The following is a 25,102-nucleotide window of genomic DNA, read 5'->3' as shown; positions in this document are numbered from 1 at the left end:
TCCAAGGGTAGGGCTAGCTTCAGGTTATGTTTGATGTGGGTCACAAGATGAAACTTGATGTGGGTCACATGATGGACCTAGATGACCTGTCATCTTTCCAGCTGGGATTCATTCTTATTCAGCCTCTTCACAGCAGCAGCCCCACATCTGAACAACTCAGAAGCCAGTGGTCCTCCAAAGGAAAAGTCCCTGTATAGATTTTCATTGGCTATGGTTAATCTGACTTGGGTCATGTTTCCTCCCATCAATCAATCAACATCCCAAGAGGAATATAATGTGCTGATCACTGGGCTGGGGTTATATCAATCCCCAACGGGGTGGTGATGAATGAAATGAACATCTCGAAATATCTCAAAATACAGACTAGGGATAAGGAAGGGGTGATGACCCTGGAGTGAAATTAGGTGCAGCTGCCTGAAGTAGAACGCGTGGATGATCAGTGCCTCGCTCCTTCTGAAAAGAAAAAAAAAAATTACCTTATTTTTTATGCAAAGTATTGTTTCAATAGTGGTTATAAAGCACAACATCTAACACCCCATTGATCACCAGGGCTGGCTTGACTGATCTTGGATCCCCTTTCCTATCTTATCATCTCCTAGAAGTGCGTTAACCTGATTAAAGAAAGCAGAAAGGCTGTTCTTCTACAATAGTATATAAATATTTTATATAATGGGGAGGGTGGTACTTAGAGACCTCCCAAACCAGTGATGAATCCATCCAGACATGAATTCATCTAACTGTGCCATAATTCAGCCCACAGGTCTTCGACTAGAAAAAAGTTGCGTGTGTGTGTGTGTGTGTGTGTTTTAATTTGGCCAAGTGATCCATAGTTCTGAACACCTGGCAAAAGCCCATGTAGACATTCTCTGACATCCTTAAGACCAGAGCTCCAATCAAGCAAGGGAAAGAAGCAAGTTCAGTCTTCACAAACTCAAGCCAACTCTGAGAGAACATAACTCTCTTTGTCCACAATTGCTTATAATACATATCTTACAATTGGTTAGCCTAACATCAACCAGTCCATAGTTCTTAGACACCCCCAATACCAGCTCCTCCCACACTGGACATCATGACTCAAACGAAGACATGTCATCTGTACAAAGCTGCCCACAGCAATACAGTCCTGGAGAAGACACACCCCAATAATGTCCAACACGAGAAAACTGGCCAGGAAAACCCAGGGTGTGAACCAAAAGAAAAACCCTCCCAAATGACCTGGATTGGGTTGAACCATATGAAATTGCCATTTTGTAGGTCAAAGATCGTCAAACATTAACAATTTCATATGGTCACAATTGAATATATTAGGGCAATGGTTTTCAAAGTGTGGTCCACTGACTTATAGGTTTGGGGCAAAGACCCTGTCAAGAGAAACGTGAGGTTGAAATTATTTTCATCATAATGCTAAGGTGTTATTTGCCTTTTTCTCCATGTTGACATTTGAATGGACAAAAAGCTGTTTGACAAAAGCATTGGTGGGTAAAATTATGTGAAACTGTATTTCCTTCATTTATTTCAACTAAAACACATAGTGCAACATAACAAACTAGAATCCAGCTGTCCTCTATTAATCCAGATATTAAAAGAGATTTGCAAAACTGTTAACCGATGCCATTCTTCCCACTAATATTTTTTGTTATGGACAATATTTTTCATAAAGGTGTTTTAATTATGTTCACATGTAGTGGGTTTATTATTTTTATATTTCAATGATTAAAATATTTTTTAAGTATCTGTTTTAATTTCTAATGGGGTAAATATCAATAGATGTAAACTTTGTGAGCAAAAACTCTCTGGGGTCTTCAATAATTTTTAAAAGTGTAAAGGATTCCTGAGACCGAAATCTTTGAAAATTCCTATATGAGGATAATTTACAGAAAAACATGCATGAAACGAAGTGGAAACAATCAGCAGAATAAGAAAACACATACAACTGTGGAGAGAGCACCGAGTTCAGAGACCACAGTATTTGTTAGAGAGACCAACTTTTTTAATACAGCAAAGTACAAAGAATAATGAGCCAATCACCCAGGGTCTCACCACCCATAATTAAAAGTTAACATTTTGTACTATTTGCTTTCAGTCTTTAAAAAAAAATTAATTAAACTTCCCAGCTCAAGTTAGAATTCCTTTTTTCCGTATCCCATTTCTGAACTCTAAGGGAACCACTATCATGAATTCCAGTGGTTTTCTTCCAGTATATACAGTTATAAATTCCTTATGGTATTTTTTAAAATTTACTTGAAATAACTCAGACTGTACACATTAATCTGTTGCAGCTAAGTGCGCAGGCTCTGGGTTAAGACTATCTGGGTTCAACTCAGATGCTTCCTACTCATGTGACCTCGAGCACTTACTGTACCTGTCTGTACCAGTTTCCTCGTCTGTAAAACAGGGATGATACGGGTACCTACCCCATGAGGTTCTTGCGAGTTTTCATAGAAGTGCCTGGAACCACACCTGGCACAGAATTAACACTATGAAAGTGTTTACTCTCTACTAGTCCAGTTTTCTTGCTTTTTTCCACTCCCGATTTTGAAGTCTATGAACATCCATATACATAGAGAGACTATGTCCTTGTTAAGTGCTGTATAGTAATCCATCGAATGAACATGCCACATTTTATTTTATTTTTTCTCTACTACAAATAATGGCAATGATATACTTCTTTCTACTTATACAGGTTCACAGATTTACAGTGTCAAAAATCTTCTTGGTTGACAATTTCTTCAGCAGGGCTCAGCCTCTAGAAAGCTCGGTCTCTCTGATAGACAGAACAAAGCTCTCCCAAAGATGCCTATGTCCTCATTCCCAGAACTTGTAAATCTGTTAAATTACATGGCAAAGGGGAAGTAAGATTGCAGATTGAATTAAGTTTGGCAATCAGCTGGCCTAGAAATGGAGAAATTGTCCCATGTTATTCAGGGAGGCCAAATGCAATCACAAGGGTCTCTAGAAATGGAAGAGGGATGCAGAAAGGGGAGAACTAGGGGCGCCTGGATGGCTCAGTTGGTTAAGTATCTGCCTTCAGCTCAGGTCATGATCTCAGGGTCCTGGGATAGAGCTCTTCACTTAGCAGGAGACTGCTTCTCCCTCTCACTCTCCCTCTGTCCTCTCTCTCTCAAGTAAATAAACAAAATCAGAAAGAAAGAAGAAAGAAAAAGAAAGAAAGAAAGAAAGAAAGAAAGAAAGAAAGAAAGAAAGAAAGAAGGGAGGGAGGGAGGGAGGGAGGGAACTAGACAGATGGTATGGGAGAAGGAGGCAGCCCCATATTGCTGGTTCTTAAAATAGAGGAAGTGGCCACAGGCTAAGGAATGCAGGCAGTATTTACAAGCTAGAAAAGGCAAGGAAATAGATTCTCCCCTAGAGCCTCTAGAAGGAACACAGTCTTCCCAGTTCTTGATTTTAGGGGTGTTGGATCTCTGACCTTCAGAACTGTAAGATAATTTGTGTGTATTAAGCTGATACGTTTGTCGTCATTTGTTACAGCGAGAGAGAAGGAATCCAGTCTCTCTCAATGGTGGGATGGAGAAGGCTGATTTTTGGAGTTTGCAATGGGTGTGTGAAATGAAAAACCACGCGTTAAGGATATCGCTAAGAAAGTGGCTGAGAGGATCAGCCTTGGAACCTTGACCTGTTAAAGAGAAGAGAGGAGGAGAAGACGTGAGGACTGGAGGAAAGGGGAGGGCCTGGCAGTGAGCAAAGGCTAACTCAGGGGTGTAGTGGGAGTCAAGGGAGGAAGCCCCGAGGCCCCACCGGCTTGGTAGGCAGTTAGAATGTCTAACGCAGAGGTGGGGCCTTCAGGGAATGACTGGGATCTAAGAGTGACCTTGGAGGGAGCAGCTGAGTCAGAGAGAAGAAGAAGGTCAGTGGGAAAAAAAGAGGCGAGCTAATTCCATCTCATAGGTCAGCTGAGGTTCAGGAACAGTTCGGGGAAATCAACTGCAGAAGCCTATCCCAGCAAACGGCCTAAAATCCCCACCTGGGCAATCTGCCTGGGAGGGGGGTGTGGAAGTGACAGGCGTGCAATTTGCACGCGTGTGTTGTGTCTAGGCACATCGCAGGATAGGACCGAGTGGTTAGAGTGTATGCGGCATGTGATGTGCACCGGGACAGGGCAAGGACAGTGGTCTGTGTGGGGGACACGCCGGGGTGGGGGTCCACCTGCACATATTGTGGTATATGTGGGTGCCTTGGGGGTCCGGACGTACGGAGGGGGAACATGGGGTGCAGGGTGCTGCGGGTACGTGGGTGTGGCACGTGAGTACGAGTGGGTGTGCAGGACCGGAGCTGGGGGGCCGGGTCCCTGGACGGCGCCGGTGCCTTGGCCCGCGGTCGGCGCCACCAAGCTCCGCCTGCGGGCGCTCCCGGGCTTCCCGCCCCCTCGGCCTGCTCCCTCCCAGTCCCCGTGGCCGCGCGCGCTCCCAGCCCCAGCGCCACAGCCACCCAGCAGCCGCCGCCGTCGCCGTCCGGAGCCACCGCGGGAAACAGGTATGACAGCGACCCCGGGCGAGCACAGGGGCCGCCCTGCCGTGGTGCCTTCCCCCGCGCTCCTTCGGCCGCGCCTCAGTTTCCCTCGCGGGGGCGCCTGGGCGCTGGCGGCGGCTCCGTGGGGACCCGGCCTCGGCGTGCAAGGGGAGGACGGCGGGGTGACAAAAGCCCCCGGAGCCGGAGGCGGGGGGGGGGCGAGTCCCGGGAGCGTCGCGGCGGTGGAGAGGGCCGCGGTGTCCTGAGCGCGGAGGGGCGGGGTGAGCTGTCGTCCGGGAGGGTGACACCGGCGAACCCCGAAAGTGCCAACTCTGACCCGGTGTCGCCGAGCAGAACGGCCCGACTTGAGCCACACAGCATCCCGGGGCGGTGGGCGTCCGCTGTGCTCCCATTTCACAGACGGGGAAACTGAAGGGGGGAGGAGCTTGGCTGCGTCCGGGTGACAATTACGAGCCCAGAAGTCTGAACCCAGAGCCTGCGTCCTGGCCTCTCCTGTCAGCCACCAGTGGGGACCCCAGGGGTGGGTTGTCCCCCCCCCAGTGGCCCCCTGCTGGGGAGGAGGCCAGATCCCAGCGCCCTGCTGCCTCTCCCTCAGAGGGGCTCTGGCCTGGAAGCGTGACCCACCGGCAGGGGACAGTTGGGAACAGTGAGTGTGTGCAGTGGCACGGAGCAGGCCCTCCCCACCGCAGTGTGGAGGGAGAAACTGAGGCACGGACAAGTTTAGGCAGGAAGCAGCAGAGCTTCTCCCATCCATGAGAGGCACAACAGCTCCCTCACCTCATCCCCACCAGGGAGCCAGGTCAGGACAGCCAATGCTCACGTTTGTCTCTGACAGCAGAGCCCTCCAAGAGTCTACTGGGGGACTTGTAGAAATGTTCCCTGAGGCCTAAGCATCCCTGTGGCCCCCACCTGGCATCCACCAGTGACTCAACCTACCTACCCACAGAACTGTGATTCCAGGAGGACACAGGGATCCATCCACCCCCCCTCCTTTGGCTATATATAACCTTCCAACCCCTGCCCTCCCTGCTCACCGAAGGTAACCACCTTCATAACTTGGGATGTTCCTTCTAGACCTTTCCCACACCTATGCAGTCACATATATGCAGACCCACAGAAAATATGTAAAATGCATAGTGACGTTGTGGGCAGATATTTAACAGAAATGGTATAATCCATCCATATTCTGCAACTTAACTGCCCCCTCTGCACCCGCACCCCCAGTCTCTGGCTCTCATTTCTTTGTTATCCATGTTGTGCATATAAATCTAACTTGGTCATAAAAATTCAGGGGCTGTTTTTTAAGATTTATTATTTAGAGAGAGAGAGAGTGGGGAGACAGCCCCACCCCACAGGAGAGGGAGGTGCAGAGGGAGAAACTTCAGCAGACTCAGCACTGAGCTGAAGTCCAGGAGTGGGGGCCTGATTCCACTCCCAGCCAAAAGCAAGAGCCTGATGCTTAACTGACTGCACCACCCAGATTCCCCCCCTGGGGGGGGGCTGCTTTTTATTTCAGCTTTTTCTGTAAATTGACATCTCTGGGTTAAGTAAGATTTTTGTCCTTTGTCCTAAACTAACTTCACAGGATCTGAATTTGTGGGACAATGTCCTCTCTTCTCCATTGCACACATGCACGGATGCACACGTGCACACACACATCGTGTACGTGCATGCACATGTGTACGTGCTTTCATACAGGTCCACACATATACACGCGCACATGTTCACACGTGTGTGTACCACACACACAAGCACACACATGCACAGGTGCACATATGCACACTTCTGTCTGCGGGCAAGGACAAACACGGCACCCCCTCTACCTGCCGTCTCTGCTGAGCCACACCACAAGCTCTGCCTGTCCAGGCTCTGGTGGGCAGAGTTCCCAAAAGGGACAGCCTCCAGGGATCCTCTCTGGATGCCCCCAGTGCCACCCTCCCCTTCTAGTAGGAGCCAGGGTAATTAGGAAACGTGGCTGGCAGACGGGAGTGTCCTGGGTCCTATTTGTGTCCCACACACCTTCCAGGTCCCGTCTGGGGGATGAGCGTGTGCCTGTGCTGGAACACGTGCCAAGACCATCAACACTTTGGTGGAAAGCCTGAAAACAGCCAGCTGGGGAGAGGCTGGAATCAGGTGGTGCTGGCATTACCATCCCAGGTCCACCGCTTCCTAGCTGGGGCAGTTCCCTCGCCCTGTGTGAGCCACAGCTTTCTCATCTGCGCCAGGGGGATGAGGACAGTGGCAACCACCCAAAACTGTGGAAGGCATCAATGGGATGATGAAACAAAACACTCACTCAGAGCATCATCAGCCCTCAGTAAGCAGGAAGTTTCGTCCTGGACAGGGGAGACCCGGAGATGGTCCCTGGGTGGAGGTGACACTCCGAGTCACCACTGGGTCCGTCATACCTTGTGCACACCCCAAGTCCAAGCTGATGATCCTGAGAGCTGAGTGGGCTGGAGGATGAGATTCCTGGGTGTTGAGCGCCAAGCTCAGCTCAGAGGCATCCAGAAGCATTAGGGCATCTGCAACAGGTGAACTGTGCTCCTGGCCCGGAGCAAGGGTGCATCCCTGAAGTGAGTCAAGGTCCCCACCTTCGAGATATCAGAGACAGCAGAAGTTGCAGAGGCCCGCTCTCTGTTTTACATTTTAGGTTACTATCAAATTTTAAAAAGTGGGAGATGCCACATAAAACTCCGTATCTCTGGATCCTCTTGAGAAATCAGAAAAGCAGACAACTCTGGGCCCAACATTCGGCTGCCCTCTTCGATGGGATGGGCACCCTCCCCACAGTCCCCACCTGGCCCATCCTCATTTGTAAAGAACAGGATGCCACGAAACTTAATAACCTAGACTCACAGCCGGCTTCTATATCTCAGCTCTGCCACGGATCCGTGGTGTGGTCTCGGGGAAATTATTTAGCATTTTTTGTGACTACCTTTCCTCAAAAGGACAGGCACTGGCCTCAAAAGGTTATTTTAGGCATTAAATGAGTCAACAACCTAAGCCTCTTAAAACAGTGTTGTGGTGTGTGGTCCGCAGCGTTGAGGATGCTGGTGCTCGTGCTGATAATGGTGATGTTAGCTGCCTGGTCCCCGTGAGAGCATGATTTGTACTCCAAAGTGTACCTGATCCAAATAGATGCTGTGGAAACAAAAGCGAGGGAGGAAGAAAGAAAGGAAAGGAATGCCTTGAGCCCCTTTTGCAAATAAGATGCTGCCATCCTAGATATTTTTTCTTCCCAAAGACAGGAAGAGGACAGGTTTTCAGGGAAAGATACAAAGACGAGGGGATTCTAAGGTGGGTTTGGAAGGATAGATAGGAGTTTCTCTGGAGCCGTAGAGTGAAGAAGGCTTTGCCCTTCAGAGGGGACAGAAGAGGACCTTGAGATCACGGTGAGGCTTATGGCAGGAAAAGGGATGAACATTTTTTGCATACCTATTATGTGCAGGTGCTCTTATAATCACCACCCCTGAGGGCCTCACAATGTGCCCAGGAACCAGGTCTGTGATCCCCATTTACTGGTGAGTCAGAGGCTCAGGGAGGGTGAGCACTCAGAGAGTGTGGGTCAGTGGCAGAGCGGGGGTCAGACCCCAGATCCGTCTGATCCTAAAGCCCGTGCACCCTCTCTGAGCCTGGCTTCTCCTCGTAAAGTGGAGCTAGTCCTACCCAAACCTACTGCACGGGTTTGTTGCGAGGATTAGATGAGAAAATTAATGCACAGACCTCAGCGCGTGACCTGGCAGAGAGCAGTTGCTCTGTTATTTTCATTGGAACAGAGCCTGTGTTTCTCCAGACCTCTCGGCCTCACTCATACCAGATGGGGGAGCCCGGGGAGCGAATGAATGACCTGGGCCAGCGAATCTCAAAGTGTGGTCCGTGGACCACAGACATGGGCATCGGCATCAGCGGGAGCTGGTGAGAAGCACAGATTCTCAGACCCACCCTCGACCTACCGAACCAGAGACTGGGGCTGGGGCCCTGTGTTTGTACAAGCTCTGCAAGTGGTTCTATGTGTGCTGAACACATTCAGGAGCACTGGCCTAGAGAAAAACTTCAAATGACACCCTTCGGCCAGATGCATCCACCTCCCGCTAGACGGTGAACATTTTCTCCGCTGGAAAGGCCAAAGCTGCCGGATGTGTCCTAAGACAGAAGCGTGTCCCCCTGCACGCCAGCCAGTTCCTGAGGGGCCTAGTGGAGTTTCCAGGGTTTTTATTCTTTGGAACTTCCTCTCTTTCCTTGTCTTGCAGCCTCTAGTCTGCCCACCTTGAGGGTCTGGGGCAAGATTTGACTTTCAGAGGAACTGAAAGTGAAGGATATCCCAGGCAGCTGAGGACCCACCCCCTCCCCATAAAAAGCCTGTTATTAGACACCCTTCTGTGCCTGGGGGCCTTGGTGGGCCATCCCTTCCGCCTGGGCCCCCATGAGAACATACGTCCAGCCAAGAGTCCTGAGGTCCTGAGCAATGGGGAATGATCTCAAGAAAGAGCAGAAAGAACCATTAAGGAGGTCCCAGGTCAAGTGACAAGGAAGTAAGTCCAGGCTGGGGACAGTAATACACTGCAGAGGACCTCCAGTAAAGAAGTAGGCCCCCTCCATGTGTCCTTTTCGAAGCCCTGATCAAGAGTGGGAGGCAGTACTGGCGCACCTGGGTGGCTCTGTCGGTTAAGCGTCTGCCTTCACCTCAGGTCATGCTCTCAGGGTCCTGGGACCAAGCCCCATGTCAGGCTCCCTGCTCAGTGGGGAGTCTTCTTCTCCCTTTCCCTCTGCCTCTCCCCCTACTCATACATCTCTCTCTCTCTCAAATAAATAAGCTATTTAAAAAAAAAGTGGGAGGCAGTATAGCCTAAGGGGTGAAAGCGTGGTCTTGCCTTAAAGATCGAAGTTGCTAGGTCTGCCTACTTAAAAATTAGTATTTCCTGTATGACGCAAACCAAAAGCACCCATAAGCCCACATATCAAATTAGTAAAAAAAAAATCTGTCACTTCTATGGCAAAGAGTTAATTTCCTGGATAAAGAGCTCTTGCAAATCAAAGACCAAGCACCCCATCCGAAAATGAAAAAAAGAAAAGAGTAAAGGATATGATTTGGCTGTTCACATAAAAAGAAGTACATAAAAAGAAGCATAAATTCAAACGGACGAAAAGATGCTCAACCAGTGTTCAAAAAAAAAAAAAAGAATTGCAGAGCCAAACCACCCTGATTCTGTTTTCCACCTGCCAGATCCCTGGGTAATACTCGGTGTTGGAAATGGGGGTGGTGGTAACCAGCACGCTTCAGTTTTGTTGGTGGGAGCACAAATTGGGGCACCCTCGGTGGGGGGAGTTAGGAAAACTGTCTATATTGAATAGGCCCATACCCCAGGGCTCTGCAATTTCATCTGCAGGAATTTACCCAGTGGATATCTTTGCGTTGGACACAGCATGTTAGAACAAAGATTGTGAGGAAACAATTGCAAAGTAAACACCCATCAGTGGGAACAGCCACACAAGAAAGAGAATATGATGTAGCCATTCAGAAGAAAGCAGTAGCTCTTTATGAATGGATGTGGAATCATCTCCCAGATATATTGTGAAAAGGAAAATGCAGGGTATGGAACAGTCTATAGTATTCTACCATCTCTGTACATAGAGTCCCTTTACAAAAGGACAAGATAAGCATATATATGTAGATATTTGTATATGCGCAATAAACCCTGGGGACACTTGGGAAGCCTGTGATAGTGGTAGACTTTGGGGAGGGAAGCAAGGCGTAACTTTTCATTGCATACGTTTGGTACTCTTTAGTTTCCCCCCCAAACTTCCATTATATTAGAGCGATAAACTCCAGCCACACGTCTTCTTCATCCTTACTTAAAACAAGCATAACTTTAGAGAGAAGGTGAACTCCCTTTTTGACCACTCGCCAAATTCTGTATGTTTCCAAATAAAAAATGAATTACTGTTTTTAAAAGTAGGGCCTTTGATCACGAAAGAGCAAGTATTGTATGATTGCACGTAGAAGAGGCAAATTCTAAGTATTTGGAGACAGATTAGAATAGAGGTTACCAGGGGCTGAGAGGCACGGGGAGTGGGCTCTAGTGTTCCATGGGGACACAGTTTCATTGGGTCTGGGATGGTGCAAAAGTTCTGGAGATGGATAGTGGTGACGGTTGCCTGACAGCAACCTACTTAATGCCTCTGAAATGTACACTTAAAAGTGATTAAAATGGCAGGGGCACCTGGCTGGCTCAGTCAGAAGAGTGTGTGACTCTTGATCTCGGGGTCTTGAGTTCAAGCCCCACGTTGGGTGTAGAGATTACTTAAATAAATAAAAACTTAAGAGAAAATGATTAAAATGGCAAATTTTATGTTGTGTAGTTTGCCCCAATAGAAAAATTTATAGATGACTCAAAAAAAAAAAAAAAAAAGTCAGGGCTTTGATATCAGATTGCTTGGGTTCTAGTCCTTGGTTCCACCACTTCTGAGCTGTGAATAATCAAGTGTGTGTACTTCTCTGAGCCCCAGTTTTCCCACCTGCAAATGGGGCTGTCCAAGAGTCATGGTTCACAGGAATCCTGCAAGGATTAAATGACTTTGTCCACACAAAGTGCTTGTTCTTCATCTCAGGGACTATCATAGGAGGTCAGGATGGGGAGAATAGGGAGGCTAGAATCAGCCACTGGACCAAATATCAAGACCAGCAGGTTCAGATGGGGATAGTGTCTAAGGAGTGTGTAAAAGCATCATCCATATTTTAATTTCGCTTTGTATTTGCAAAGCTAAAAAATTCTGTGTTTCCATAAGGTAAATTACAAAATATAAATGCAGAAGAAATCTTCTTAGCTGGTGGGAATACACAAAAGATGCAGTGATTCTTAGCCTGGGCCTGCTAACCTCCAGAGAGCAGAATCCCAGCTCTGTGCTTCTCCACTGTGTGATCTCAGGCAAGTTACTTAACCTCTCTGTGCTTCAGTTTTCTCAACTGGAAACTGGAGATGATAAGGATTGTGGGGCCTGGGGAGTCGGGGGCCTCTGGTGCCCCTACAACAAACAAAGCCCTTTCCTTGCAGACTTCTGGAACAACCCAGGCAGCCTTGCTTCCTCCTGATGTGCCAGGGAGCTCATTCCTGAGCCCAGGTCTGGAAGGAAGACTAAGATCAGGGAAGTCTGGTGCACCCTCCTGCACCATCTGGCTCTGCGGACATTGGGGCTACAAGACAACCTCCCCAGACCAGCTCCCCCGCCCTCTGCAGGCTGATTCCTGAAATTCCACTGTGGGTCTCTCACCTCTGTCTCCGTGTGGAATTTGTTGATTTTCCGGGTTGAAAGGCACCACTCCCCACCCCAGGCAGGATCACCTTTGTCCTTCCTCCACGGTCTGTGCCGCACTGAGGAGCTGGATGGGGGCTTTCTTTAGTTTGGTGAGAGAGACCACAAAGAACCTTTGGGGTCTGTGTCTGTGGACCCAAAGGCTGCCTTTAAAGGCTTTAGAGATGGGGCATGGGGGAGCTTGGCACATGGGAGGTGCTCCCTAATGGAAGGAGGGGCCATGTACTGGGCCAGAGGAGTCCTGGTTTATGCCAGGCTGTTTGGGGAGACAGTTCCTGTCCTCAAAGGTCCTCGAAGCATGACCACTGAGGTTTACCCAGAGTCCTCGAGAGGCAGTTTATTTAAGGGTTGAGTTTGGAAGTCAGACAGTTTGGCGTTGGAGCTGGGCTGTGTGTGACCTTGAGCTTAATACTTAGCCCCTGAGCCCCAGTACTGGCCTGTGGACTGGGGACAGTAGCAGCTCCCGTGAGGGCTCTCTGTAAGCTAAGTGCACAGCACCTTAGCTCAGGGCCTTCGGGTCCCCCCCCTGCCCCCGTCACCGGCCTCACCCTTCTCACTGCTCCAGTGAACTCCAGAAAGGCTGCACTGTTCTGCGGGGCTTCGAGAATGGAGGAGGGTGGGGCTGTGGGAGGAGAGGCCGGCCCTGAGAGGCCTGGAGGAGTACCTTCACCTGGAGAACTCAGGGAAAGTTGAAAGATCAGAATCTGGGCCTGGCTGTGTGTGTCCAGGGAGGGGTGATGTTCAAGTGGAGAGCAGACTGGTTGGTTGCAACTCGCAGGCTGTTGGAACACAAGCTGGTCTGACGCCTCTGATGCTAGATGACATGGGTGGCAGCCTGGCCACGGGATGCTGGGCCCGGTGAGCAGGTCTCCCCCCGACACACATACAGAGGGCAGAACCTGGAGGAGTAGCGTGGTGGTTGGGGGGCAGTGGGAGGACAACATCTCCCAGCATTTAGGGAGTGTTTCCTGAATGCTACTACATTCACCCACAGGGATTTAAACTCCTAGAGTGCAAGGCTTTGTCTGTTTTCTTTACTGCTTTGCCACTGCCGCGGCGGGCCAGGCATTGGACCTACAGTGCTAAGCAAGCTACATCTCCCAGCTCCCAGGACCCTCCTCTGAGACTCCCTCTCCATCCTCGTGCCGACTCCCAAACTCCCACTGGGGCCCACCATTGGCCTGACGGGTGGGGCTGACTTCTTGTCGATCTTATGATCTAGTTGGCTGAACACCCCAGCCGAAAGACTGCTCCCCAAACTCAGACAGCTCCCCAGAGCTTGCTGTTCCCTCGAGGTGTTGCCACTCCATCCAGGAACCGTGTTGCTTTGCTTGCCTTACACACGGGGATGAACTGGCTTCAGTTTCTCTTCCAACATGTGTACATTCCATGCCAGGCTCATGCATTATTTCACAGAATTCTTTGAGCAGCCATAAAGGGTAGGTACACATCTTCCCATTTGACCCCTGGAGACACCAGCTCTCTCACTGCATGATCTCATTCTATCTTTGCCACAATCCAGTGAAATAGGATGTATTGTTGTTTGCATTTTGCAGATAAGAAAATGGGCTCAGAGAGGTTAAGTAACTTGCCCAAGGTCACACAGAACTAGCAAATGGTGGGGCTGGGATTCAAACCGAAGCAAACGATCTGACCACAGAGCCCACTCCGCTTTCCCTATCCTGCCTCTCCTGGGCTTCCAGGTGTTATTTGAGAAGTGGGTGCGGAGGAGGAGTGGAAATTTTTACTCCATGACTTGGTTCTTGAAGCCCTTGGCTCACCTGCAGCCAAGTGTAAGGTTTCAGCTGTTTGCTTCCCAGGAACTACCCTGGGTCACCCTGCGGGTAAGGAGTCAAATCCCTCCCAGCAGAGAGGGGCCGCCCAGAGCCTAGCTTGCGTGTGGCTTTGACTCTTGGGGAAGCAGCCCCTCACCTTCCTGGGCACCCAATTTATAGCCTCTAAATTTCCCTGGAGGCCTGGCTTCCTCCTGCCCAGGGGCTGGGCCTATGTCCCAATGACTCAGTTCCAAAGCTTGGGCCCAAGGCCCAGAACAGCACGCTGGATTTTAGGTGTTTGCAGGAAATGAAGACTTAGCTGGAAAAAGGGGGCCAAGGATTCATGCCTTTCACCTAGTATTTGAGGAGGAAGATGCTCACTTCATAAACTCCAGTGCAGTGGACCCTACTTTGTGGATTCAGGGCACGGGGAGCTCAGCTGACCCAGCACTCCTAGAGTGCTGACATAGGACAGGTACAGCGAGCCACGTCTGGCCTGACTTAGCTCAATTAATCTGCACAGTACCGCTATCCAGTAAGTATATCATTGCCGTCACCACCATTGTCATCACTGTCATCACCTCCTTCATCGTCATCCCTGCCACCATTATCACCTTCATCACTGTCACCATCACCTTCATCACCATCATCCCCATCATCATCATCCCCATCATCACCTTCAACACCTTCATCACCATCATCTTTATCACCACCATCATCGCATCATCCCATCATCATCATCCCCATCATCACCTTCAACACCTTTATGACCATCAACATCACCTTCATTACCATCATCATCATCCCCATCATCACCAGCAGCAACATCATGGTCACCCACATGGCTTCCCAGACCCAAGGCCCAATATGCAGATGGGAAACAGACCCAGAAGACATGACATATCCATTCCTAGAAAGACGGTTAAGAGTTTGGGCTCCAAAGTCTGAAAGACCCAAATTTGATTCCTAGTTCTGACACCTTCTAGTTGTGTGACTTTGAGCCAGACATCTAACCTCTCTGAACCTCAGAGTCCTTGTCTGTAAAACGAGGGTGATCACAGTTCCTGCCTCATGGGGTTGTGATGAATGTCACATGAGCTGGTGCAGGTAAGCCTTGGCACAGGTCCTGGCTCAGATCATAAAAGCAAAGCAAACATAGGGAAACACTCTGGTAAGGAGAGAGCTTGAGTGTTTGGTTAGGAGTTCCCAGCAGCCCTGGTGAGGGGCAGGTGCTACCCAGCGTGAGAACGGGCAGTGGAGGGCCAGCTCAGGGCAACTTGGAGGCAGAACTGGAGGAGAATGGAGAAAGGAGGTCCTAGGAGGAACCAGCCACTTCCTGCTTCTGACCCAAAGCCTTCCCCAAAGCTGCCAGCCTGGCCCCTACCATCCATGGTGGCATATCCTGCTGGGCCCTAATCCCTTTTTGATGATACAGTTCTAGACTGCAGTAATAGTGAGCATCCAAGGTCAGTCCTGTGCCAAGCAACCGTGAGCATTTCCAAGGCTGCCGTGAACAGCTATATGGGCTGTGTGCTCCAAACTCCATGGGTATCATTCACATAGACTACACTATGATTGACGCCACCTAGAGTTGTGCAGTACACAACCTGCACAGCTGTATGGGGGCAGCTCTCTGAGCCTCCTTCTTCCTGGAGCAGGTGCAGAATCTCTCTTGGGTGCCCCAGGTCTGGCTGCAATTCAAGGCAGAGAAGATAGAGTGGTATCTAGATGCCATTTGAGATACAGAGAGACCACATGTGCTGCCTAAGGCTTGTCCTTGATAAGATTGTGTCTGGCATTGTGGTGACTGGTGATGGTGATGGTTATTGATTGTCCTTAACATAGATTATTGGGAGCCCGTAAAGCAAAGTGGTTATGAAAGCAGGCTCTGGAGTCAGACGGACATGGGTTCAGTTCTGCTCTACTACTCTCACTGTGTGACTTCGGGTGAATCATCTGACTTCTCTGTGCCTCAGTCTCCTCATCTAAAAAAACAGATATATATAAAAAATAAAAAACGGGTGTCTAATAACATACATAGGCATGTACTAGTTCTCTGGCACAGAGCTGCTGTGAGGACACAAGATGACGTGGGCCAAGCTCTCCGCACGGTGCCTGCCATGCAGTTAAGTTGGTCACTACATGTTAAAACTCAGTGATGGCACCAGCCGGGGGATGGGGCTCAGAGTCGCCCATTGGAAGGCAGCTCCCTGAAATCCTGCCAGGGTGATGAAGGATTGGGGGCCCAATCTGAAGTCTGTGGCCCAGAGCCAGACCAAGCCAATACTTGACTGGGCCTTGTCAACACCACCTTTTCATAATCAAGTGCTACTAAGGTTGCAGAGATTGTGTCGTCGGGGAGATCGTGTGGGAAAATGCCGGAGAAGGCCTGCACTCCCGGCCTTCATGCCCTCCATTCATTCCTCTAGCCCAGGGGTCAGCCAACTATGGCCCCAAGACCTGGCTCGGCCCACCATCTGTCTCTGTGCAGCCCGTGACCTAAGAATGGTTTTTTTTGTGGTTGAAAAAACCAAGAGAGGGGCACCTGGGTGGCTCAGTCGGTTAAGTGGCTGTCTCCTGATTTCGGCTCAGGTCATGATCTCGGGGTCATGGGATCGCGCCCCACATTAGGGTCCGTGCTCAGCAGGGAGTCTGCTTGTCTCTCTCCCTCCGTTCCTCCCCCTGCTCACGCATGCTCTCTCTCTCAAATAAATAAATTAAATCTTTAAAAAAGAAAAAAATCAAGAGAAAAGTAATATTCTATCAACGTGCAAATTAAATGAAATTGAAAATGCAGCATTCATAAATAAAGTGGTGTTGAAACACAGCCATGCTCAACCATTTCCTCTTACCTCTGGCTGCTTTTGCGTTATCGTGGCTGCACGGGGTAGGTGTGACAGACGGTGAGACCTGCAGAGCTTGAGATAGTACTGTCTGGCCCTTTACTGCTGCAGCCTGACCATTCCCTAACTCTTGCTGCACATTGCATTACCTGGGGAGCTTTTTAAGAGCGCTGGGCTCATGCCCCAGACCAAGCCTATCAGGCAGTCTGGGGATGGGAGTCAGGTGTCAGCGTGTCTCAAAGATCTACTGGTGATTCTGTTATGCAGCCACGTTTGAGAACCTCTGTCCCAGCCCTTCTTGAGTCCCTACTGTGTGTGCGCCCTTTGCCATGCCTGGGAGGCCTGTGAGCACGTTTGCACGCCGGCGCACCACAAGTCTCAGGCTGTGTGACCCACACAGTAATTTTTAAATTAGGCAGTTTCACTTAGGCATCTGGGTTTCCAGATGCTCTTGGAAAATGGGAAGATCTGGGCCTCCTGAGCTCACATTTCCCAATGGCAATAATCAGCTGGATCTGATGTGACTTCATTTTTGGGGGCATCATCTGCTTGGCCCCTGAAAGCATTTGAGCATGAGATTCCTTGGCGTACCAGTGGGGAACTCTGGCCAGCGCATTTCGAATTTTAACATGCACATGTGTGCCCTGGGGTCTTGGCAAGTGCAGATTCTGATCTGGTACGGCAAGCGGGGCTGGAATGTTCATTTCTAACAAGCTGCTGGAGAATGCTTATCGGGGGTCCTGGCACTGTACTTTGAGTAGGAGGCTGAAGGCCTTCAGTCTCAGATTTCAGCATGGCCCAGAGTCTCCTGGGCGGCTGATCAAACCCAGAGATTCTGATTCAGGAGGTCTGGGGCAGGGCGTGAGGACTTGCCTTTCTAACCAGTTCCCAGGTGATTCGGCTGCCCCTGGTCTGGGACCAGACTCTAGGAGCCATTGTTCTCAGCTGTGCACTGTGTGGTGACCCATTGGTTCTCACCTGGGGTGAGGGTATCTGAAGTCCCCCAGATGGCCGGATGTTTGTTCCCTCTGAGGTCAGACTCCTTGACACTCAGCTGTTGCCAAGGGAATAAGGTCTTTGTTGACTTCTTTAGTCAATTGTCTCATTGACCAGACCCAAGTGGCTTCCTCAAGTTCAAACCCACTATTTAAAGACATAGTGGGGGACCTGGAGACGGGAGAACTTTCTGTCCGTGTGTTGCAAACCTCTTCCCCATTCCAAGGCGTTCTGATCTGTACATCTTACCACAAAGGCCGCCTTCAGGGAGGTCTTGCATTAGATACCATGGGAGGGGGAGCCCTGCTCAAGCAGATCGGAGCCCCAGATATGGGGTATTGGGTGGGCCCAGACCTTTAGCTCCAGGCCTCTAGCCACAGGCTGTGGCTGCTGTTGCTTCAGGGACATGGGCAGGGCCCTCTCTCTGGTCAGGCTGGGCCCAGTGCCATCAGCCACGACTGCCTTGAACGAGAATGACCACCCAGGCCAGGGCCAGTTCCCTGAAGTCCTTGAACTTGAGAGGGCAGGCAGCCAGATCTGGATGGGTGAGCTTAAGAAGATGAGAGATTATGAATTATTTCACTCGCTTCCTGGACCCTCGAGAACAGGGACTCACTGACTGCTGGAGCTCTTTGCCTCCAGGAGCCAGAAACCCCTGCCTGCTGTCAGGCCCACGCAGAGCCTTCAAGTCCCATAGGACAGGACAGCACCCAGAGTGGCCCCTGCAGAGGGCAGGTGCACTGGAGAGCCTCAGACAGCCCTTGTGCAAACTCCAGCTCTCCACTCACCAGCCTGGCGACCTGGGGCAGCTGGCCATGCTAAGGATGCTGTGATTCCTTGCAGGACTGACTTGAGGATTAAAGAAGAAGTTTGGGTAAAGTCCAGTGACCATTCCTGGCACACGTTAGGTGCTCAACCAACGGGAGCTGCTATCATCAACATAATAGTAGATGTTAGTTTTGATCATTTAGTTATGTAAACCGTTCTGCCACCGTCTCCCTCCCATTTTCCTGCAGCCTGGCAGACAGAACCTTGCTTATGCTCAAACAAACAAAAAAAGCACCCATTTGGCAGCAACTGTATTCATTTTTACATTCATTTCCTATTTAAGTGCCTCCTGTGTGCGGCCACGGTTCCAGGTGGGCGCTGTCCAGTATAAATATAACACAAGCCACAAAATCTGAGCTACATAAACAACTTAAAAATTTTCTGAGAGCCATACTTTTTTAAAAAAGAAAAAAGACACAGGTGAAATTAATTTCTGTAATATATTTTATCAAGCCCATATATTCCAATATTGTCAACATGAACATGTCATCTATATTTAGAATTACTAATGAGATTTTTAATTTTTTAAATTTTTTTCGAGATTTTATTTATTTGACAGAGAGAGGGGGGCAGGCAGAGAGAGAAGAAGGCTCCCCACTGAGCAGAGAGCCCAGCGTGGGGCTTGATCCCTGGACGCTGGGATCATGACCTGAGCCAAAGGCAGACTTAACCGAGCCATCCAGGCGCCCCTCATATTTATGATTTAATCTGCACGCCAAACCCAATGATGTGGTACCAGTCTCTGCTTGTTTTACAGTTGAGACAGTCAGGGCACAGAGAGAAGTCAATGCTACAGGATCCAACGGCAAGAAAGTGACAGAGCTGGGATTTGAACCCAGGCTCTTAATGACGCCATGCTGAACAGAAGCGAGGGGAATAAAAGGGAAGCAAGGGGAATAAAAGGAGACATGTAGGTTGGGGCCATATCATAAGTCATCGTCAAAGCCGGCAGAGAGTTTAGCCCTCCTTACACAGACACCTGGAGCCCTTGACAGTTTGTGACAGGAATGGGACACAGACAGCTGAGCCTCCAGGAAGTGCGGTCCCAAAACGGAATCATTCATTTACCAAGCGAGGGAAACTCCCCTTCCAGCCCCTGTCCTTTCTAAAGCAGCCTCGCAAATAGGAATGTAACCTTAGCAGCCAACCCCACGTTTTCATCTTTCTTTCCCCTCATAATAGCCAACATTTAGTCAACACCATACCAAGGGCTTTACAAGCTTTAATCTCATTGTAATCCCCACTGAAAAGAAAGCCCAGTGAAGGCAACACTGCCGCTGGCCCCATTTACAGATGAGACAACACAGGCTCAGAAAGGTGGTAGGATGTGTCCAAGACACCACCTAAGTCCACGGCAGGCTCACTCCAAAGCCCACCATTTTGATAATAATAGAATAATTTATGTGTCCCAAAGGGAACGAGAGAGAACAGCTATAGAGCGGGACCTACTATGTGAGCCTCAAAATATTATCATATTGACATTACTTTGGGGACTATAGTTGGGAACACTGCATTTTATTCCTAGTGGAATAAGGAACCCCCACCTCCACCTCTACTCCCCGCACCCCTGGCACCTTCCAGGGCTGGGTGGGGACTGCCCACTCCAAGTTGCCTCCAGCCTTGGCAGGGAGAGAAGTAGGGAGCACATGAAACTGACCACATTCTTCCCTGACAGCTGTCAACACACACCACCCACCCCGGGCAAGTGGCCACCGGCTTGGCTGTGGAGGGGCGGGGCTGTGGGCTCGTGGCCTCACCATTGGCACCCCCAAGTCATCCGCCCCTTGGGACGAGGTGACACAGCTCCTGGCAGCCGGCCTGGTGGGAGAGGTGTTTTCTCATGTAACTGTGATCGTACAGGATAAAGGCTGGTGTAGCCAAGTCCTCAGCAATAAGGAAAGCAAACATAGCATTAAGACTCTGTCAACTAGAGTTTGGAAGACAGGAGCCATCCAGGATATGCAGGTTCTGAGGCTGCCACCTCCTCTAAAACCCATCTTTCGCTCACCCCCCTCCCCAGGAGGAAAGGAAAGGTCTTCCTGAAAGAAGAAATCGCGGAAGAAAGGGTCAGGCTGCCAGAGACCCTGGGCAGATTTTCCTAATGGATAGAACAGCCCTCCCTTTGGGGGTTTATTCAATATTCTTGAATTAAAAAAAAACAACTGTAAGTAACAATTTTGGAGAACAGTTACAAATATTAGAACACAAGCTCAAGTGTACATCCAATCTGAACTTCCTAGCAAGCCTGCAGTGATCCCAACCAATCCAGAATCCCCCTCCCCTAGAGTTCCATCTACATTCTAGGAAGCCCACATTAAAAAACAAAACAAAACAAACAAACAAACAAACAAAACCCTTCCCTAATTCCCAATGCCCTAATTACCACTTTTCCTGACAATCGATTTTTCCACGTACACAAGGGTCCGGCTTCTGATTTTTCACCTTTACAATGGTGCAAAAGTGAGACACATTCGGTAGAACCCGTACTTGGGATTTTGAATGTGGATCTTGTGGCGGGCTGGTGATCCACAGTGCGATGCTCTCTCGTGGTGCCGGGCAGGGGCGGTAGCCACAGCTTCCCGTCAACCACAACATCCCGAGAGCAAAGAGTCAATACACTTCAACCATCTACACCCCCACGACCAGACTGTTTCTCAATTTCAGTATGGTATCCGATCAAGTACACGAGATATTCAACACTTTGTTATAAAACAGGCTCTGTGTTAAACGACTTTGCCAAATTGTAGGCTCATGTCCGTGTTCCGAGTACCATTAAGGCAGGCTAGGCTAAACAGTGATATTCAGGAGGTTAGGCGTATGAAATGCATTTTTTTAAACCTTTTTTTTCTTTATTTTTTTAAAGATTTTATTTATTTATTTATTTGAGAGAGAGAGAAACAGCACGAGAGAGAGCGAGTACAAGCGGGTGTTGCGAGCAGAGGGAGAGGGAGAAGCAGGCTCTCCACTGAGCATGGAGCCCAACATGGGGCTCAGTCCCAGGACCCCGAGATCACGACCCTAGCCGAAGGCAGATGCTTAACCCACTGAACCACCCAGGCCCCCTGAAGTGTATTAAATGAATTTTTGACTTAGAATATTTTCAACTTACCACGGGCTTATCAAGACGTATCCCCAGTGTAAGTTGAGAAAGATCTGTAGTTATGATGTCGCCTTTATCAAGTAACATTCTCTCACAAGCCTTTTCCCATGTTGCTACAAAAAAAAATCATGTTCTCATTTATTATACAAGCAATATATGTTCATTATAAAAACATTGCAAAGCAGATTAAACTAAAAACATTCTTTTTTAATAACCCAGGATCCTTCCATGCAAACATAATCACTGAAAACATTTTGGTTAATCTTATCCAAACTTTTTTTTCCTGTACACATAGTTACCATAATTAACCATCTTTAACAGCTCTCTAGCCTTTCATTGCGCGCCTGTACAGTAGTCTGTTCCATCCTTCTGCTCTGTTGTACATTTGGGTTTCCTTGCTGTGGGCATCTGTGTCCACACAGAGAAGCCAGGCAGTGAGAGTTTTGTCATTACAAAGGGTAATCCCCTTTCAAGCCCACCTGTGGCACCAGGTCACCAGGTGAGCAAGGAAATGACAAAGGAGGATCACGCAGGTCCTCCAAGATTTAGCATATTGGCCAAAGGCCAGATGAATGCTCGTTTCTCCTTTAAAAGGCCATTCAAGGGGGTGCGTGGGTGGCTCAGTCAGTTAAGGGTCTGGGGTGGCTCAGTCGGTTAAGGGTCTGCCTTCAGCTCAGGTCATGATCCCAGGATCCCAGGATCCCAGGTCCTGGGATCGAGTCCTGCATTGGGCTCCCCCATCTACTGTCTTAGACTTTATGGTCTTCTGGCTGGAATGGCAGGACAAGTGTCAAGCTTCTCCTGGGATAGAGACCTTGTAGTGGAGCAACCTACAGAACGGGTTTTGTAAGAACACCCACACCGCCTTTCACCACAGCTGGGGGGCTGTCTTTGAGTTGCAAATGGTGAGGTATTTTATCTAATCTGGTGAGTTTCCAGGCAAAGGAGGAGCCTTGCTGAGTCCGCTTCCCTGTGCAGTGTGGCGTGTGGAGATGGTTTTCGGATGGTGTGCCCCAAACATCTTTCATCTCCGCAGTAATTGTTTATGTTGAGATGTATTAGAAAACATATATAATTAGTGACATCAGACCTGTGATTTTGTGGACACTCTGGCTTAGGACAAAGCTAAAGTTAAGTGTTTAAGTAAAAACAAGAGTGAGTCAATGTTAAGAAAGATGGTACCCAGATACAAAGGCGGCACTCGACGCTTGAGCCCTTGTGCTTTGAGGAGTTCTTCCTGGGAACAGAGAGCCAGCCAGCCTTCCTCAGGTCCAGTTCTTGACCTGCCTTTGTTACTAAAGCCTTCTGTCTTCAGAGACAGCTTTTCAGAGCTTTTTCATTCCTCCAGTGTAAGCTGGATCGAGAACCTGGAAGGTACTGGAAACAAATAGTCAGCACAGACACATCATCCGAGTCCCTAAAACCCACAAGCTAGTCTGGTCTGGTCTGGTCACTTTGGAACATGGAAGTCCTGTCCTGCAACCTCATGGTAACTGCCTCTGATGGCTTTGTCATCCGCACTATAAGTCGAGAGTTTCTTTTGGAAGTGAGATTTTTAAATGGATCTGTGTATTGGAGATTTCTTTAGACTTCGCATTATCACGTTGCCATGTGAAGGGGTCCCAGGGGTCTCCCGACCATTGATGACGATCTTATTTGTGTATGTGGGAGTCTTTAAAAAAATGGAATGTTTCTAGGCTTTTGACTCTAAGCTCTTGACTGGAGCTGCTAAAGGGGACTCTTGGGAAGTGGGTGACAGATGGTCACCAGGAAGAAGGTCCCCAGGTCTGGTCTGTGCCCTCAGGATGTACTGAAGTTCAAGGTTCCTCATCCTTGGGGCCATTTTCCTCTGTGACCTTTATAACTTTCACCATCAAAAATATGAGTTCCCATATCATTTGCATATCACCATGAAAAGTGGAATGCCATTTGTGTGGTTGGTGTCACTGGGCATACATTTACTTAATGGCTGCCATTTTCTTCCCATATTTGGAAAGCAATCATATTTTTTTCACTTGCACGGGCCCTTGAAAGAATAGAAGCTTGTAAGAGCTGGTGCATTTAAGTTGCTGTGAACCAGGCGTGGTTCTAGGCACCCTTGGAGGTAGGTGTCATACTGTCCCCAGTATTCAGATGAGGAAAGGGAGGCACAGACACGCCATGTAGCTTGCCCAAGTTTGCACAGTGCAGCTGGACTCAAACCCAAAGCTTGGCTCCAGCACCTATGTCCTGAGCCAGCAGCCTGTACAATCATCCCAGGTTCACTGACGGTTGGGGAGGAAAGCAGGTGTAAGCAGCCCTTCTTGGGGCCCTGGATGCCTTGTTACCACCATGACTGTGGACAAAGCATTTCCTCCCAAATGCCTCTTTCTTTTGGAGGCTGTGATTGGTTTCTGTGTGGTGCCTAAGAGGCACGGGTGTATGGTGTGTGAGCTCTGAGCGGTGGGGTCTCCGGCGCCCTAGGCCTCCACAGAGCTGACGGGGGTGAGGGGCGCAGGGAGGACCTCAGTGATGGCTTTGGGTCTGGAGACCAGACCGGGTTTTCTAAGGACTCTGCTCCCTGCAAGGCGTGGCCCATGTTCTGCACCAGCAGCAGCTCGAAGTGCTTATCTGACACCATGACTCATCTTTCATCCCAAGACCAGCCAGACTGGCACAGCAAGGCCACTCGGAGCTGGCAGGTGGACAGGATGGAGGCTGGCATAGGGTTAGGGTGGAGAAGGTGGCAGGCCCTTGCCCCACACGCTTTGCCCACCCCCCAACGCTGGCTTCCATCCAGGGTCACTGCTCCGTTCTGAGCTCTCCTGGGCTGTGTTCAGTGCCTACAATGTCGGCCCACTGGTCTCCTCTCCTTTCCCAACACCCCAGATCACAAGGTTCATGTCCTAATTGGTCTCTTCAGGAAAGACGATTTCATTTTGCTTGGGGACACAGGGAGAGTGTCATCTGCAGGACACACATCCCAGAAGGTGTGGGGAGGAAACTGCATGGGGTGGGGTCCCCTGTCCCCCAGTTTGACGCAGCTGGCCTTCCACAGGGAGCCGCAGCTATTCTTTCCCAAGGTAGCTCAGAATTAGCAAGCAGGAAGGGATGCTGTATTCCAGGTCCAGGTTCGGCCTCTCCGCCTGCATCCTTGAGAGCAGGCACTGGCTGCATGGAGGGTTGGAATGAATCTACACCACCACGAGGTCTGGGTTAAGCAAAGGGATTTATGGGGAAACCCACAAGGCCAAAGTCAGCAGAGCAGGAATGTTTATGATCCTGAGGTTCCCCACCATCCTGCAGGGAGGCATGCCGGGGCCAAGGCGCCTGCTGAGGTAGGGAGGGCTCTGGTCCAGGGGAGGGGCCCCCAGCCCCCTGGGTCTTCCTTCATATGGGACAGGTGTGGAACGTGGCCTCGTCAGTGGCTGTGTACATGGCTGCTGGTGCTGGCCAGGCTGGATGTAGGTGCAGCTGTTACAGAAGTTGTCTGGAAAGCCACTTGCCAGCCGTTGGGGACTGTGGGGACCACTAGAAATCTGGGGACCGTGGGATTTCCCTGCCAGGGAAGGACCCAGTCCCGCAAGAAGCCGTCTGAGTGCCACTTCTCCAGTGGGCCATTTCTCTACGAATGACAGGCCTAGCACCCCAGGACAGCAATAATAATTCTGCTCCTTAAAACAACGATAGCGATAGTAATTACAGTCACCATGTTTCAAGACTTACTATGTGCCAAGCACATGTACTTCCCACGCATTATCTCATTGAATTCTGACAAC

General features: G+C 49.6%; 1 protein-coding gene and 1 long non-coding RNA gene across 2 annotated transcripts in view; one reads left to right on the top strand and one right to left on the bottom strand.

Moving 5' to 3' along the window:
- Nucleotides 1-325: 325 nt before the first annotated feature.
- Nucleotides 326-23,151, bottom strand: LOC117804159. The gene is made up of 3 exons (XR_004628462.1): nt 22,527-23,151; nt 21,354-21,457; nt 326-453 (listed from the first exon to the last, which is right to left on the bottom strand). It is a non-coding gene; the product is annotated as an uncharacterized LOC117804159 (long non-coding RNA).
- Nucleotides 4,385-25,102, top strand: part of SCNN1B (sodium channel epithelial 1 subunit beta) — a 53,468-nt gene continuing 32,750 nt past the window's right edge. Inside the window, exon 1 of the mRNA XM_034670259.1 lies at nt 4,385-4,491. The gene's annotated coding sequence lies outside the window, so the exon portion shown is untranslated. The remainder of the gene's footprint in view (nt 4,492-25,102) is intronic.

This window comes from Ailuropoda melanoleuca, chromosome 10, assembly GCF_002007445.2.
Source record: "Ailuropoda melanoleuca isolate Jingjing chromosome 10, ASM200744v2, whole genome shotgun sequence".
In the NCBI taxonomy this organism is placed as follows: Eukaryota; Metazoa; Chordata; class Mammalia; order Carnivora; family Ursidae; genus Ailuropoda; species Ailuropoda melanoleuca.
This window is presented reverse-complemented; position numbering and strand designations above follow the sequence as displayed.